Source organism: Scatophagus argus, chromosome 9, assembly GCF_020382885.2.
Source record: "Scatophagus argus isolate fScaArg1 chromosome 9, fScaArg1.pri, whole genome shotgun sequence".
Classification (NCBI taxonomy): Eukaryota; Metazoa; Chordata; class Actinopteri; family Scatophagidae; genus Scatophagus; species Scatophagus argus.
The window spans coordinates 6,551,535-6,569,527 of NC_058501.1; positions in this window are offsets into that span (position 1 = coordinate 6,551,535).

Below are 17,993 nucleotides of genomic sequence, written 5' to 3' on the forward strand. Positions count from 1 at the left end.
CTGACTACTAACCACCACGTCTCCTTCAGATCTCCTTCATATGCTATGAACAATGGCAGACTGTAAACACACACTCTGTCGGTAGTGAGGGAGCTTCACAACAGCAAAAGTTTTCTAATCATCCCAAACAATGCTTCTTCCTACATTTTAAATGTTGTCATGTTTTTGTTGAATTAAGAAGATTTTTCATATGCTTAAATTAAAATCAAAATCAGGTTTATTTTGTGTCTCATGTTTTAGTGTTTTAGTAGTCACATGTGAAATGGATTTCCTGGTATAACAAACGTACAAGGTCCGTTTCGAGGATTTGAGCTGCACTCGCTGCTGAGCTCAGCACGCATCAGACAAGGGAAAGTTGCGGTGGACGAAGCAAATTAATTTTCAGAACATTTAGCTGGCTAACCTAGTTCTTGTTTACTTGATATCAGACAGAACTGTCAACTTGTTACACCACATTTCCTTGTTCAGTTTGCTTTTGTCTCTAATCTTCAATTTTGTTTAAGTAAGCACTTTTAATAAAGATAGAGCAGCCCTGATAGCAGCATAGCTTGACAATGACCTATTGGTCTGGCCCAGGGTGGCGATTTTTAACTGAGAAGCCTTTTCATAGCATGACGCCAGATGAATCAGTCAACTTGGCGGAGTCGGTGGCTTCAAAGTTCCTAGAAACCATTTTGTTGTTGTCGGTAATGCTATTTCAGTGCTATATGAAAAGCTGTTGAGGGGGAACACTTGTAAGCCATATAACAAACCTAATCTATGTTTCTCATAGGCTACACATGTGGTCTACAAGCTACCTGTTAAAAGACACCTGATATGTTTACTTGATTGCAAAGACTTACTTAGGCATCACAAGCAGGCATTTGCCACAGAGCTAAACGCTCGCCAAGCATCAAACTGCATCTGCACTTTGCTCAAAGCAGCAAATAAAACAAGAATGGAAAGACACCACACAAATAAAGACAGCAGTAGAGGGTTGTTTCTGGGTGTGTAGTTTTCACATTTCTTCTTGAGCGCTGATTACTACGGCATCAGGTAAATTCTTGTCATAAAAGCCAATTATGTAGTGTTGCTAGATTCCCTCCTGAAGCTGAAAAAGAACCAGTAGATTCTTAATGGACAACTCCTCTGGGAAGCTGGAGCAGGGCCAGACACAGCGCTGCAGTGGCTGAATCCTTTAATTGAAAGGATTGTGTTTTCCTAGTTTGAAAAGCTTTTAACCATTTTTAATTAAGTTTGCTAAAATGGCATGAACTCTGAAAAGAGGACTTTCTCCCAAACACCGTAAATGTCTTGAAGCAGGATATTAAGATAAAATCTCAGGTAAATCACAAAGTGAGAGCTTCGACAAGATGAGGAATTGACATAACCTTCCTTAACCTTTACGTCAACCCAGACAATCATCTACTGCCAACAGTGCAAATGAGAAGTAGGAATCACAATGTTGTGAAATTTAGTAAAATATTGTAAAATAGGTAGTTATAGAATAGTTATTTAAAAGGCTAACCCAGGATTAAAAAATGTAAATCAATGAGGATAACATTAAAGCAGATTAAAGTGCACCAGCTGCATACATAAGTGACATAATGTTTATCCACCACTTTCATGCAGTTCTGATACATTGATGCATGTTCAAGTGTCCGTTTTTCTGTTTTAGACTCGTACATTTGTGCTCCTGTGTGAAGTTGCTGAACTTGCTGCTGACCGTGTGTTTTAGAGTCTTTTCTTGTTTGGGTCACAGCAGAGATGGGAAACTCATGCCTGCCTGTTTTTCACAAAAACACACTGGTGAACTAACTGCTCTCCCTGAGTGCTGCCTTGGTGATGAGTATCATTAAATAAATTACCTTCTGAATTAGCAAAATGATGAGCAAGAAAACACAAAAGTTGCTCGCGCCACCTCACAGTGAAGCATTGTGATTTAGAAAATCAAGTCTGGAGCCTCACACTCATATGACCTTTCTTCACACTCCTCCTTGCCTAATTATCACTTTGATGTAATTGAGAAAAAGGTCATTTACGCAAAATGAAATGGAAGGGCCATATTCAGTCATTGCCAGTGCAGAACATGAGTCTGCATTCAGCCCATCCTGAATACATAAATGTCATTCGAAAAAATTGGCTGCAATTATTTTAATGTCAAAAAGAAATGTTACATAACATTATTCAGCAAAATATCAGTGAAACATCTTTCAAGAGATCCAGTACAATGGATGTAACTGTGTTAGGTGTGAGGTGTGCTGTTGACTAAATGATCAGACAGACCTTACTTCTGATGAGCCTGCCCTGCAAGTTTTTATGTGAAAAATCTCCCCATTTTATCATCAAACAAAGAAGAACACTGTTTTACCAAGTGAAAGTCTATGTGCTGATGTGAAGTGGTGAATACACTTGTTACTACGCTATGAGCCAGTTCTGCATCTGGAGGAAGACTTTGTTTTAAAAGGTGTGGTTCACAATAAAACAGCATGTCAGGGGGCCATCCCCCAGAAAATAAAAGATTTGAATCTTATAGTTACTGCATTTCTTTATGCTTTTATTACTCAAAAACAACACATTATGATTAAGGTGACCATTACGCTCAATCATTCTTCGAGAATGATGAAAAATATACAGAGAAACCTTTCCATCTCACTGGCTTAAATTTAATGACCTTTATAGAAACATAATCCCTCTTACCTTCATGTATCCATGCTATATTTTAAGATAAAAGACATCAATCAATCAACAAGAGAGATGCTTGTTGTTTGTGTATTAATCCTACAGATATAAGGTGAGAGTAGCATAAATTTAAAATCAAAGTTCAGGCTTCTGAATGTCCAGTATTGCCTTTTCTGTTAAGTCTGCTTTGAACTTCACTAAGATGCAAAAAATTTTAGTCTTTAGCATTCAAATTCTCCACTTTGCCCACCAGCTTGTTGCAAATTTTGTCTGTCTGTTACTGTGTACTGGTGTACTGGTGCAGTGCATATGTGTGGGGATGGGGTTTGATAAAAAATAATATATATCAATCAAATAAAATATTAGCTTAGATGGCACCATCAGAACATCAAAAACAGGTCACATACAACTGGAACAAAGCTGAAAGTAGTTACCTTAGAGACCGTGCCACAGATAAACTGATGAGAATACTGTCTTGCTTAATAGTGATTTACTGGCAGTCAGTTGTTTAATAAGTTACATAAACATACCTGATTTGATTGATATACACATGAGTTAACAAAGCTGTGCACGCATTAAGATTTTACTTTATATATGATTTAAAATGAATCAACTGCTTCTTTTAGATTTACTGTAGATGTAAAGGGTGACTGCACCTGCATTGTTTTCTGGGTTGTTAATGTATAGACTCAGCCATTAGTTAAAAGCACTGACGTAGGTTGCAGCGCTGATGTCCTCCCCTCCCTCTCAATCCACACAAACACACAAGTTGGCTGTCAGCATAAACATGGAGAGTGACTGAAGTGTTACCTTGGAAGATTTGAGCTTGGAGTGGGAAGATGATTTCATTATTACTAAAAGTTCATTTCAGAATTTGTTGGCCCCTGTTTGTAAAAACACTTTTACAACTTAACGAGGGAGTAGGAGAGAGACAGGGAGCAGCAGTGTTAGGGTGAACAAAGCAGTGAATCAGAAAAATAAAACATTATTTTCTGATTTTTCTCACAGCAATCATGTTCTAAAGCACAAAAACAACCCTGTGGGAAGGTGCTGTATTGTCAGATTTTGTATCAAGTCAGTCAAAGCACATGCTTTATCCTGTCCACTGTATGTGGCTGACCCTGCGTTTGTGTGTGTCCGTGTTCAAACAGACACAGAACTGCTGCTTTAAAAGTCACAAAGGTGCAGGTGAGCTAGGGAATTAGCATGTATCAATGTCATCATAAGAAACCTGTGTCAGTTCTGGTTAGGTTAATGCAAAAAAAAAAAAATAGGTTAACTTGAAATTTAAGTTATTAACATTACATAAGTTAACATCAGAAGTTAAAATTTATCCACATTTGTTTTTGGTTTCACATGGGAATCAAACATTGGTCTATGTGGTGGAAGTTTGTTTGACCCATCCACCACCCCAACCTCTTCCAGCTTACTCGCTCGTTTTAATGTGTCACCTGATGCTTTTTTTCTCCATAACGTTTGTGCATAAAATGAGAAATGACACGTTGACAATAAAGCTTAAGGCAGACCCCACTAATAACACACACACAAAAAAAAACGGTGTGCTTAAACCCAAAATGACTTAAGACACTGATGTGTCATTCATATGTCATTTGGGGAGACCAGACTGTGCAGGCCAGAAATTATAATGTATATATTAACAGTATACGCAATGAGACAAAATGCATGCTGTACATTGATTTATGAGCAGTTATACAGTCCAGTTCTCAGCTGAAATTGCAATCCATGGCAATTACAGAAGCTTCCGGGTGACTGAAACTGCCAAAAATCAACCATTTTTCATTTTTCATTTATACTTTGCACTGCACTGCAGTTTGAGAAGACAAAGAAGATCCTGTCCATAGAAGCAGGACATTCCTTTGGAGCTTACACTGGCCAACTCTTCTGCTTTATAAGGTAATCAATCTTATTCAAGGCAAAAGTCTGAAATGCCATTTATTGAATGGATGGTGTAATAAATTATTGTATTGTATTGTATAAATATTTTCAGCCAAAGGTCATGTTTGAAATTTTGAGTCAATTAGTTTCTGCCCTCGAGTTCTTCTTAGTTTATGCGACTAAAGATAATGTTAGTGTTTCCTAAGATTAGTTTTATTCAAGGCTCACAGTGTCTTGTCTTGTTTCTTTACATTAACTTCTGTCAATCTGCTGCTTAATCTCTCTTCAGATGAATAAGATGATAATGCACATGAGCAGGCCAGGTTTATGTAATCTTATGTACTTCACCTACAGTTACAAACACTGCAGTGCTTTCTGAGACCTGTACAGCAGCTCCTTGAGGCAGTACTGTTAATGATTTGATTTCAAATCAGCCAGACAAACAAGTTTGTCAATACTATTTGTTTTACTCTGGTGAGATGACACTCGCCTGACTGCCACACATCCATCCAATTATCTATCAGTTCAGTGTATGATTGGGAGATGTCCTGAGGAATTCTGACGGATTGGAGGTGGTTCAGCGTGTACAGACCTGAGCTTGGCTCCACTCTCTGACCTTTTTCATAAAGAAATGACTAACCTGCAGGCTTGAGGAGATTCCTGGGACAACACATCTTGTTTTTGTGCCAAAAATCATTGGGAGTATTGTGGTCATGTACATGAGGGATCTGATGATGTCATAGCCATGTGAAATACTGTAATAAAACAAATCATTCCTGTTTGTAGCAGAGGGAGGTCAGTGCCACAAAAGTGAAAGCTCACAATAGATGGAAACTGACCACAGATTTATTGAGCAAAAGTTCAGAATTTGGGGAATGCTATGAACCTGCTTCACCAGCATATACAAGAAAAAGTAGACAGACTTAAATCAAACAAACAAGCAAAAAAAAAACAGAAGTCCTGGTGATTTCTGAGGGCAGAGCTGAACACATCCACACACAAAGGCAAACTCCAATACACATAGTGACTATGTCCAATATTAGCTAACTTCTAGCGCCTGTGCAGTGGCTTTACTGGCCATTTGAGTCATCTAAACACATACTGCACAAATGGGCCAAAGGACTACTTTGTATGAATTGCACATTGCATTGCTTTTTAAACAGGGCTTAATTTGCAGCCCCCATTCTCAACTTAGGCAGCATATTTATGAAATACTACTACTACTACTACTAATAATAATAATAATAATAAGAAGAAGAAGAAGAAGAAGAAGAAATGCTGAATTATATTTGACTCCTGAAACTATTTCCAACAGCCCTAAGTCACTTTCATGAAGTAAGGTAAAGGATGTGTTTATGAAAACAACACCCATCTCCTTACACTCTTAATTGTTTTATTTTAATTAGTCAAGTGTTTTCACTCAACTCTGCCAAGGATAAACTCATGAACTACTAAGTCCTCTGTAAGCCCGGGCAGGGGCATGTTAATGGCCTGGCTGATAGGTTACATGTCCTTCTTCTTTAGCTTTTACCACCAAAATATTTAATATGAACTGACAGTGTTGTTAACTTGGTGACCTTTTCACTAGACTTTGCTGTTAGCAACTTCATTTCCAAAAAGGTAGTGAATTATTGGGAGAGAAATATACACAAATCTGTTAGATTGTAAACTATTCCCATATGTGCTGCCCAGAGTAATTTCAGTCATGATTTTTCCTCTCTTCTTCTTCCACCACTCCCCATAATGCCCATGCAAAATCAAGAATATTGGAACTCAGTGCTGAAATATTAAGATGATTTCACATTTGATACATGTTTCTCTGTTTCTAACACACCGTCGGCCACCCCATTTACAGTCCTGAATGCAGTCCAGTACAGCACCACAACTAGCTTTCAACTACTTTACTTTGCAAAAAAAAATAATAGCATCTACAGAAGCAGCTTGATAAATTATCTTCAATTAAGACAAAAAAAAATGTTTTTATTTGCCAAAAAGTAAAGCCTCCTATAGACATAGATATAGATATCCTCCCTGAGTCATTTAATTCATTTATATTTTGTTGATCTAAAAGCATACACATTTTACACAGTCTAAATATCCAAAAAATCTATAAAACAGTATTTAAAGTTTGTTTATTTGTAAGTTTGTAACTGTTAAATGGAAACTGGACCACTGAATTTCTAAACACTTGAAATTACAATAAAAAATACAGAGGGCATGGCATTACTGTCCTCAGTGTTAGCCACAGCCTTAAACTCATCTGGACAGCATATGTCAATGTCAAACACCACTTCCTACCATTCAGCAACTAATGCCAAGAGGAAATTGCATAAAGAAAGTATGTACCCTAGTGATAATACTAATCTGAAATACCACTTGAAACAGTGCATTCAATAATTATGCTAGAATAAAGATCTTGCTGCAAGGCCAGAAGTGGCTTCACACAGCTGGAGACACAAAAGACAAGCAAAGAAAAACAACTAAACTAATGTCAAAATTATCTATGAAAAGAGAAGAAATATTTTTGTCAAATGACCTCAGTTTAGGCCGAGTTCTGATAAAGTGAAGGAGCGATTCAGTACATTACAAATGAAGCTTTCCCACACAGTCCTTGGTTATTGTTGTCAGATGTTATGTCAGTATGAACAAATATGGTTTATTGAAACTGGTATGACCTTCAATCTAAGAAAGGAAGACTGTGTAGAGGTCTGACCAAGGTAACTTTAATCTAGCTGTTATTGGCTGACTAAATGAAAGAGGCTCTCCAGTGCTCACCTGCTCCTGTCAGCTTAGTGCTTCTGTGTGAGGCCTGTGCTCCTGTGAAGTTGAGTTCTCAAATGGTCAGCACTCTGCTGTTGATAGTGTACCTCTATTCATGCATTGGCAATGAAGTACCCAACAGCTGCTGTTCAGCATTTGAAGGTTGTAATAAGAGCATGTTGTTTTGAACTGGTGAACTGGTGGTGCGGTGGTTCGTACTGTCGCCTCACAGAAAAGAGGGTTCCAGGTTTGAGTCCAGGTCTGGGCTCTTCTCTGTGGAGTTTGCATGTTCTGCGTGGGTTTTCGCAGAGTACACCAACTTCCTCCCACAGTCCCAAAAATATGCACATTACAACGTGCACTTCAACACGCACTACTCTACATTGCCCCTAGGTGTGAGTGTATGAGCATGTGTGGTTGTCTTGCCTTTGTGTGACAGCCCTGCGATTGGCTGGTGACTAGTCCAGGGTGTACCCCGCTTCTCACCCATAGTCAGCTAGGATAGGCTCCAGCTGCCGCTCCATGACTCTAGACAGATAAAGAAGGATAGAAAAGGGACGGATGGGTAATGATGATGAGAGAATCAAATTGTTTATTATGATGGGTGGGAAGAGGACTGAACCTTATATTTAATTTTAGCAAAAAACAATGCCCCTCCATTGCCTTAATAATATTTTTGCTTTGGCTATATAAATGTCAATCCATATATTTCAAAGAATAATTATATAATAATTATTCTTAATAATAATTATTAAAAATCATGTTGTGTATGAAACCAAATGTCAACAATGGCTCATTTTAAATTATGTAACTTACTTAAGTTACATCATGTAAGTTATGTAACTAATATACTTATTTTAAACCAAATCATAACCTTTTTCTAAACCTAATCAGGTAGTTTTTGTATCTAAACCTAATCAAACTGGAACCATTTCTCATCATATCATGTGACGATGAAGACCCGTTGATAAAAAGGTGCAGTACGCCAGTGGTCATGTGTGTAATTTGTGGGAGTCAACAGCAATCAACCTATTCTGTAGTTTAGGTATGAAGATGTGATGACTTTTAGACAACAGTTTCTGTTCCAGCCACTTCGCTTGTGGTATGCAAACCAAATGATCACTGAGTAAAAACATGAGCGAGAGAGAATAAGGGAGGTTGGCAGAGATTTGACCACGAGTGGGTATTTGGCTTGATCTTCTGTGGAAAGCCCGATCTGTCATCTACTGTCAGCTCTTAAATACAGGACACTGCTTTGAGACAGAGATCGATTAGCCTTTAAAATAATTGGAAAGTCCATCAAGAATTTAGACTGGATATACTCTTCATTGTTGATCAAAAAGTAGCCACCAAGCTGTGTGATCCATCAAAGGTTATTAGCCAAATTAAAAAATACTGTCATCAAGATTCTGCTCTGAGTTATATAATTAAAAAGTTCAGCAACTGGTCATTTATATTCTTTAAGTAAACAACAGGAAACTAAAGGTTCCAGCTGGAAGGACAGCTGTTGTTGCTCAGCAACATTTTCTTCATCTGTCAGAAAGAGAAAGGCAGGGCCAAGGTCAGTACGGCTCCTGACTGCTCACCCCGTCACCCTTGTCAGTAATATGACAGGAATGTGAGCTGGAAATTAAATGTGCTGTACACACACACACACACACACACACACACACACACAATATTACAGTTACACAGTTCTCTTCTGGTAGAGTTCTTCTTGTATTTCTTTGGTTTGCTTGACAAGAAGGTACTTACTGAGCTGGTAATTTTACAGAAAATGTGTCAATAAAGCATTCATGTATGTATGTTTGTAACAGTGTCTGAAATGTTTATTGATGTGATTGATTACTTGTATTAGTTACATTTACAGTTACACACTTACATTTCTATTAACATCAGTTTTCAACAGTATGTAATTTTTTCAATTTTTTCCAAATCACGAGTTTTTCTCAACATGTTAATGCTCACTACCAGGCAAATACCCACAAATCATTATGTTCATAAGGAACAGGTCTGTGGTGTTTGAACTATACAACCTAGGCACATCTTCACAGATGGGAGCTAAATGACCTGAGGCTCAATACACATCCATATGTCACTTTTCACATGTGAAGAACAGAATCTGGAGCACCAGCTGAGGAAACACACAAGTTCTTCTCCTCTCCTGTCAGAGAAAGAAAACACTGTTACAAAACAGTAGAAGTGACACAGTTCCAGGTTTCTGTTGCTGCTCTTTACCTCCTGTCACTGTCTTGTTTTGTATACGTTTATTGTTTTTATTGCACTTTCAGTTTACCTTGGTAGTCTTGTTCTGCTGATAGTTACTGTTGCACTGCTTTTAGACTAATCTGGATAAACATGCTATATGTCTAAATTACAAATTGTAATGTCTTATGGTAAGGGTGCATTCAATCTGAATCAGTGCAGACAGTCGATGTAATTACTTTGCTATTATGTGCAAATGTTTAACATAAGGAGCTTGTTGAAAAATTTGTTGGCCCAGAATGAAATATCCTTCGTGTTTAGTGCTAACTGACAAACATTAGCATGCTAATACCGAAAAATAAAATAAAGAATGAGTCGACATTATACCAAGATCCATTAGGGGAACATCTGGATACAAATCTACCATGTTCATTCCTATGAAATCTGCTCAGTGGCACATGAAGCCTAAAAAGTTCAACTTCCTGGGTATAAAACTACCTGGATCTTCCACACACAGCTTCCCTGTGGTGGAGCCTATAGAGCATGTGTGCATGTGGAGACTTCCCAAAGCTACCGGTAACTGCTAACTCACAGTTTTGGCCCTCCGCTAACTTGAATTGGCATAATATTATTTAATTGAGTGACTCTTCTAGACTTTCAAAATGTTATCAGACCTCAGATTGTGAGATGAATAATTTCTCAGGGGTTGTGAAAATCCATCCACCGATTTACAGCCACTTCTTTGACAATGAAAGATTATGGGAAAATCTCTTTCGGGGCCAATGTGCGTTAAGTGAAGCTGTAATTTCTGTTTGGCTGCCATGCCAAACTGGCACTCTTCCTGGGGGCTTGATTTTACCTGTTAAACAACAGTATGTTAACATTGTCACTGCGAAAATGGAAGCATGCAGAGGTTGTTTTTTTGTCCTGTTAAATGTGCAAGGAATAAAAAAAAGTAAATTCATCTTCTTTGCACAGAAGACATGACAAGAAACTTCAATTTCCTTGCTCATTCCGAGAGCAAAACCTAAAACTTTGGCTTAGGATTCTCTTTCACAATAATTATTAAAACTTTTCCTACATTTACTTGATAATAATAATTAATAAATAATAGTTATAATAATTTTACATGCTTAAACTATCAGTTACCTTGATGTTAGTTGACAAATACAACACAATTTGCTTAATGTCTGCATTCTGCTACCGAAAAGGTAATGTTAGTTCATTTTATTTAACCATGTTATTTTCTTATCTTAGTATAGTTTTCAATTAAACAGTTGTTTAAAAAATGCTTTGTAAAAATATACTATAAATAAAATATAAAATATACAAGATTCAGATTACACTTTTGGAACTTAATCAAATGCAGTGTTAAAGATATAAAGCAGGTCCTTAACAAACTGTAGAGGAAATTATTGGTTTAAAGTTTTATTAGGGGGTGGAAAATGGAGAAATGAGAGAAGCCAGAAATGCATTAATATAATGCTGTTATTGAAAACCTTACATTACTCAAATTATTGATGGAGTGACTGAACTAGTAGTAGTAGTCAGTAGTTATAGTTGGTTTTCTAAGATCTTAGGATTCGATTTAAGTGACCGAGGCCTGAGCTTCGGTGCAACTGAATTGAATATTGTTGGCAGTAAGAGGAAAACAATCTAAAACGATAAAACAATCTAAAAAATTACATTAGGATTCTCCTTTAAAGCAGCGACACTGCACTGAACATTAACCATACAGAAGTTATTTCTCTTTATGGATGAGTGATGGATAAGTGATGGAGAAGCCATGAAGTGTCCATGTTTTAGGCTAAACTGTGCTGCCGTGCTATCATTCAGTTTATGATTGAGGCAATTTATGCAGTGCTGAATAAACGTCACTCCTGAAACAGCCCTCTCTACAAAGCCTTCTTTAGCTCATCTGCCACAAATTGTTTCCAGCCTCCTCCTCTCCAACCTTATCGACCACTGACATGTTTCATAAAGGCTGCACTCCGGTGAGACATGTCCTGGGGAGCCTTAGAAACAAGCTGTGATTACATGGCTACTTTCATGCCAAGATCTTTCTCTTTCTGTTCACAATTTGATAGGCTGAGGTGATGGAGACATTAGCCTACATGGGCTTATTTTCCCTTCAGCGGGGATTGTGCATGCCTTACTTGGAGCTTGTATGCTCCATTAAGGGTTTGTAGCTTTTGTCTTGGAGCTATTTTTCAGAAGCCGCTTCATTGATGATCACTCAAGATTATTGTGCCTTTTAACCACAAACAAATACAGGAGCTTAACTGTTACTGCACAGAGAAACACATATGAGATGGGGCTCTTGTTTTTCTTTCTGCATTTTTCTGTTTTATTGCTGCATTATGTTTTAAACTTCCACTTCAACATGCAGAATGATGACACTTAATCCTTGATGCACATCTGTGAAATACACACTAGTTTAATCTAACTGCACTTTGAAAGAAAATATCCACAAAGCTGTTCATAAATTATACAAAAAAAAAAAGGCAAAAAGGCAATTTCATTGTAGAAACTGAATTTATTGTGATTTATACACTGGGATAATTTTTAGAAGTTATTATTTTATATATTAAGTTATTACTATATAAGTTATTATTTATGTTATTATTATTTTGGACTTAAAAGCACTAAAACATGCGGCAAGCAGATATGTAAAATGTTACAGAGGAAGTCAGGGATGTTATTTATTGTGTATTTTTTTGTAGCATTTTAAGTTACTGGTCTGTAGGTCAGTGATGCAACCTGAGCAGAACAAATTGCTGTATACTCAAATGCACTGAAACATGAGCATCTCAGACCAAAACAAATGGGCATGTAGACCACACCTCTTTCTCTCTTCTTAACCAGAAAGATCATTGTAAAACACACTTAATTTAAACTTCGTATTAACATGGGGAGGTTTCACAGTTTCACAGGGAGGGACTCACATGTGTTAACATGCAGCCCAGCTGCTAAAACAAAGAACAGAGAAGCTCGGATTACAACACACACAGAGTGAGTGTGACTTCATTCCCTTCTCAGTGCACCTCTACTCAGCTAAATCTTCACATAGCATATATATATATATATATAGCAATAGTTATTTGCAACTATATTAATGAACAAAATTAGATATAATATAGAATAGTGTATAGTGTAAGTTATACTGGTTGTAGGTAATGTCCTTTAATTTGCCTTGTGGTCTTTATCTTATAGTATGAATCAGCATTTTTATTTTTTGGCAATGCTATCATTTTACAAGGTTCTAAAGCAATTTTTATCCTTGTGGACATGGATTACACAAGTAATTTTGCAGTCATAGCCTATGTACATGTTAACTAAATATCTTAAAGCACAGCATCAGACACTGGTTAGTTATTAGTTTTATCTCGATTAAACAATCTGGTCCTTTAAAATGCCCAGTGTGTGTTGAAATTCAGAAATAATTTACTTCTTAATTACTAGTGGTATTAGAATTGATTACATTTATTTTTTTCTAAGAAAATGGCTCATGGATGTTAAATAGTCAAGTCAGGGCAGAAACATAATAATTTTTCCTGATCAAAACATTGAGCTCCGTAGTTTTCACATCTGCTAGTTAAATGTAATGTACTGTATGTTAAGCTTTTAACTGTGGGATGATTGACTGACAGTAATAAGTGAACAGTTAGGGGTGTTTTCAGTAATAGCAGTATTAAAGCTGCCACCTCAGATTCCACACTTGTAGTATGTGGCAACAAAAGACTGGTAAAGTTGTGTACTGCTCATAAAAGCACCTATTTGGGACATTACCACAGGTAAACAGGTTCATTTGGACAGGCGATACTTACTAGGCTCGGGTATGAAAGGGTTCAACATACTTTCAAAAACTGCCTGGGCAAATAGTCCAACAGTTGAAGGAGATTTCAAAGCAATTTCAAAGCACAATTTAGGGATTTCACCATCTACAGTCAATAATATCATCCAAAGATTCAGAAAATCTGAAGAAATCTCTACTTTTGAAAGGATAGGCTGAAAACAGACCAACCATTGAATGCTGGCGAACTTTGACATCTCTGCCAATACTGCATTTAAAACCAATGATATATAAAGGATTTTATTATAAAGGCTGGAGAACATTTTGGAAAACCATTGTCAGTAAACAATTTGCCACTGCATAGCGTGCAACCAATATCCCTGCAATCCATTTTATCTGAGACGAATTGCTGCAAAGTGAAAAGCAGTGCTGTTGTCTGACGAGTCCACATTTCAATTTGTTTTTTGAAATGCATGGATGTCTTGAAAATGACTGTCAGAGTGTTACCAGCGCACAATTGTGTTAGTACCTGTGGGGCATATAAGTTTGGAGCAACAGTTGCTGCCATAGCCGATTTGTATAAGCCCTGTATATTTTCATGCAAATTAATGTGCAGCCATGGCAAAACATCAGGTATTTTTCTGACTAATAGGTCAAAAACTGTTAAAATTCCTTTGCTTGTATTCTACTCTGTGCACTTTGTCAGTTCATTAAAAAGTGTCTGACAGTGGTCCCAGAGTGGAAAACACCTCCTTTTCATCCTATCTCTACATGTTAGTTATTATACACAACATGTGGTTGATTTGCAGTCACGAATAATGTCTATAATCAGTCTCTAAATAACATAAATATACATATCAGAGTCATCATCACAAGTAGTGCATAAACCTCTGTAAGTCACTAGAGTTTGATTTTTACATGTGGGTCCATATGATGCACTGATGATGCAGGATGACATGGCCAAAATTGTCCATCAGTGAGTTACCTTTAAATATAATTTGTATAACTTTATGTTTACTTCTCTTGGTTTGTTTGTCAAAAGACAGAGTGAGAATTAAAATGCAACAATGTGTCATTTTTCCCCTAGTCCAAACCAAATGAACCAAATTACAAAAGCACCCTTAGCATCCTCAGTTCCCAAATGCTTACAGAGTGATGTTAATGATATTGAGAAGGTTATGTAACAACCTGTCCAAACTGTTACATAATCAATAAAGGTTATCAATTTGAACATGATATATTTTATCTGTATTCTGTTTAATTTGGTCAAAAAAATTGCAAATTAATGCATTCTGCTTTTATTTCAGTTTGACACAATGTCATGATGTACATGATGAGCTTGTAATGTGAATGTGCCGAAGTTTAAGTTCAGTAGTATCAAGAACAAAGTATGCCTTAGGGGCTGAAGTGTAGAATGCAGGATGAGATGATGAACAGGCAACATGGCCAGAGACTTGATCAATGACACTTGTGGTTGTTTCCTTCAGTTTTACACCTGCATACAAAGGCTCAATACCCCACTCTAAAGTAATGATTGTGTGCTGGTGCAAGACTTGGCGAAGTCAAGCGTAAATGCTTTTTTTCAGGAATTCTTGATGAGTGTTTGTTGTGAGCTTGCTACATTACAACAGCAATTTCAAAGCAACATTTCCACCTTAATTGGCTCAGAATGTGTTTGTGAATTCTCTTGGGCTATCAAACAAATTAATATTGACAGACTGAGTTTGAGGGAAATGTCAGATGCAAGCCTTCTCGGCTATCCTATGTATGCAACATCATAATCCGATATGGTTGACATATTGCGAGATTTAACAGGGTCATAATGGGAAAAAATGAGCTTGAAAAATGTTAGATTTACTGTGCGCTTCAAGATAAAGGCTACAATTTGTCAAATATCTCACTCTCTACACCACAGAAATGGTAAAATACAGTGAAAACCCATTCAACTAGTATAATATCTTCTCATTCCAAGACTAATTCTAAAGAGAATGGCTGAATATATCAGAAAGCATGAAATGAACTGTAGAGAAGGAATAAGAACCAGAATTCACTTTTGGAGCAAATTGGTGGAATATGTAAATGTTCATCAGCACAGCGTTTTTCTTTTCCTCAAGCAAATTTGCCATTCTGCAGATGGCAGAATCATAATTTTCCTTCTTTTTCCTCTTTGTCAAAATGAACACAAAAATGTACAGCACTCCAAACATAGTAGGACTGGAAAGTGGAGGCAGGCAAATAAATAAGGTTCATAGAGCCTGTGCCATTTCACTGGTGCAGCTGCCCTCTGCTGAGGCTTTTATTCTGGTGTCTCATCCTCTCAGCCTCTTCAGGCCTGCCCAGTGTCTCATTTTCACTTGTTTGGATCTCTAACTCTTTGCCAAATTGGTGTGGCTTTTTCTGGCCAATCTTTACTGGAGCTACACAGCGTTTCACAGGATAACTGGATAGATTTGTCCAAATCTAGTGGGTAGCTGGCTCTAGCTCTCACTATGGCTTTAACCAATTTAGTGAATTATTGCACCTCTGTTTGAGCAACCTTTAAATAGATTTAGATAAACATTTTGCACACAATATTTTTACCCAGTGGAAAGTCTTGATCTGTTGTTCCTCTAAGGGATCTGTCAGTGTAATATAAACCATGACTGATCTGATAGATCTTTAACTTAAAGGTCATAGACAAGGGGTTGAGGATAAATCTGTCGCTTGAGGGCAAATGCTTTTCAGAATGGTAGTGCAAATAACATTTGAATCACCATGGCTCAACATAAAGTGGAGATTTTATTCACATTTCACCACTAGTGGGCAACTTTATGAATATGGAGAGAGAAGACTGGAAAAGGTTTTAGTTTAGTTCTGACCTTTTGAAGTATGTTTTCTTTTATTTTGATGTCTAGATAGGAGTCCTCTGCTCCACCTGCAGCCTGCACACTGTTTTCATTAAGATGGTCCCTTTGTCCCCCCCCCCCCCTCCCTTTTGATCAGAGGAGTATACTACGAAGCAGGTTCCACATAGACAGTCTTTCTTTGTGTGAAGAAATCTTATTGCCATTTTCTCCAGACATGACATTCCAGTGCACTTCAAACCCTCAAACAGAAACTGGTTCATCCCAAGAGCAAAGCTCCTAAAGCCAAACTAAGCAATGCTGTATATGCGATTCAGTGTAGTGGGGACTGCAATGACCTGTACATTGGAGAGACCAAACAACCACTTCACTAGTGCATGGTCCAGCACAGGTGGGCCACTGGCCAGGATTCTGCAATCCATCTACATCTTAAGGAGAAGGGACATTTATTTCAGAACGATAATGTTTACATCCTGGACAGGGAAGACAGATGCTCTGAGAGAGGGGTGAAGGAAGCAATCTATGTCCAACAGCCTTTCCTTAACAAAGGCAGTGGTCTGTGCCACCACCTATCAACCACATTCAGTGCAGCCTTGAGATCCCTCCCTGAGACTTACATCTCATTTCCCCCAGGAACCATGTGACCCTTACAAGTCACACCATGAAAGGGTGGGTTGATGACCCATTTGACGAGACACACTATGACTATGGGGGGGTGGGCGAGTCGCTCACACCTGGACACATAAAACTCTAATGAGTCACATGATGGCTGTGTGTGAGAACGACCCATTCAACCTCCCGACCAGAACTGAAGAGACCTTTTGGATGAGAAGTGAAATGTCTGCATTTTTAACCTGAAGTCCGAATGCCACAATTTAAGTTCTTCGACACAAGATGACCTGGCTGACTGAGAATGTACACAGACTTACTGCCATTGCATTTGTAATCCTTGGACATAAATTAAAAAGCCAAAGCAAGCAATTTAAAAGTAATTTGTTTACCTTTTGTGAATGACACTTTTGTGGTGTAAGAACTGTATATTTAAAAAGAAAAATACTCTTTCCCTTTCAGTCATACATGCATTAGTCTCTAGTATCGAGTGTTTTTGAGCTATTAAAATATAAGCCTGGAGTACACACAGCTGAAATGAAATGTTACAGCGCTCGCCAATTAGTGCCTGCATGTTCCAACAACATTATCTCCCAGCACATTAAGCTCTTTTCAGTTCCATGCATAACATTGCATGGATAATTACTGATATATATAAACTCTTGTATAAGCATTATCACCTAAAATAATTGAAAGAGATCTGATAACAGACATATTTAGAGTGACATTACCTGCAGTAGCTGAACATAAATTGCAATGGGGTGTCATTGTTTGTGTTAGGAGTACAGTTGACCTCTGATACCTTCAGTGAGATGATTTTGTGTCAGAACAGGCCACCACATGCTGAGTGACTTCGAAATGAAGCCATCAAACCTCTGATTGATGTCACTGCTGTGGTCGTAGCTCATACAGGAGCTATCTCTGTGTGATTCATGGCTGTCTTGGATGAGGTAGTTTCTTCAGTGGCTGCTGGTGATGAAACTAGAGCAGTGGAGAGGACGGTGCAGGGAGATGAGAAAAAAATAGATAATATTAAGAGACATCAGAATGCAAGAATAATGCACCATCCACAAGGCACTGCAATCATTGTGTCTGTTTATTATAGACAAAGAACAATACAAAATACAAAACAATCCATCAAACAACAAGAGCAGAAAAAAAAAGCTACCGTGAGACTGATTTGTGCACAAAGCGTCACCTCAGACGGAATCAAATTTTGTCATCTT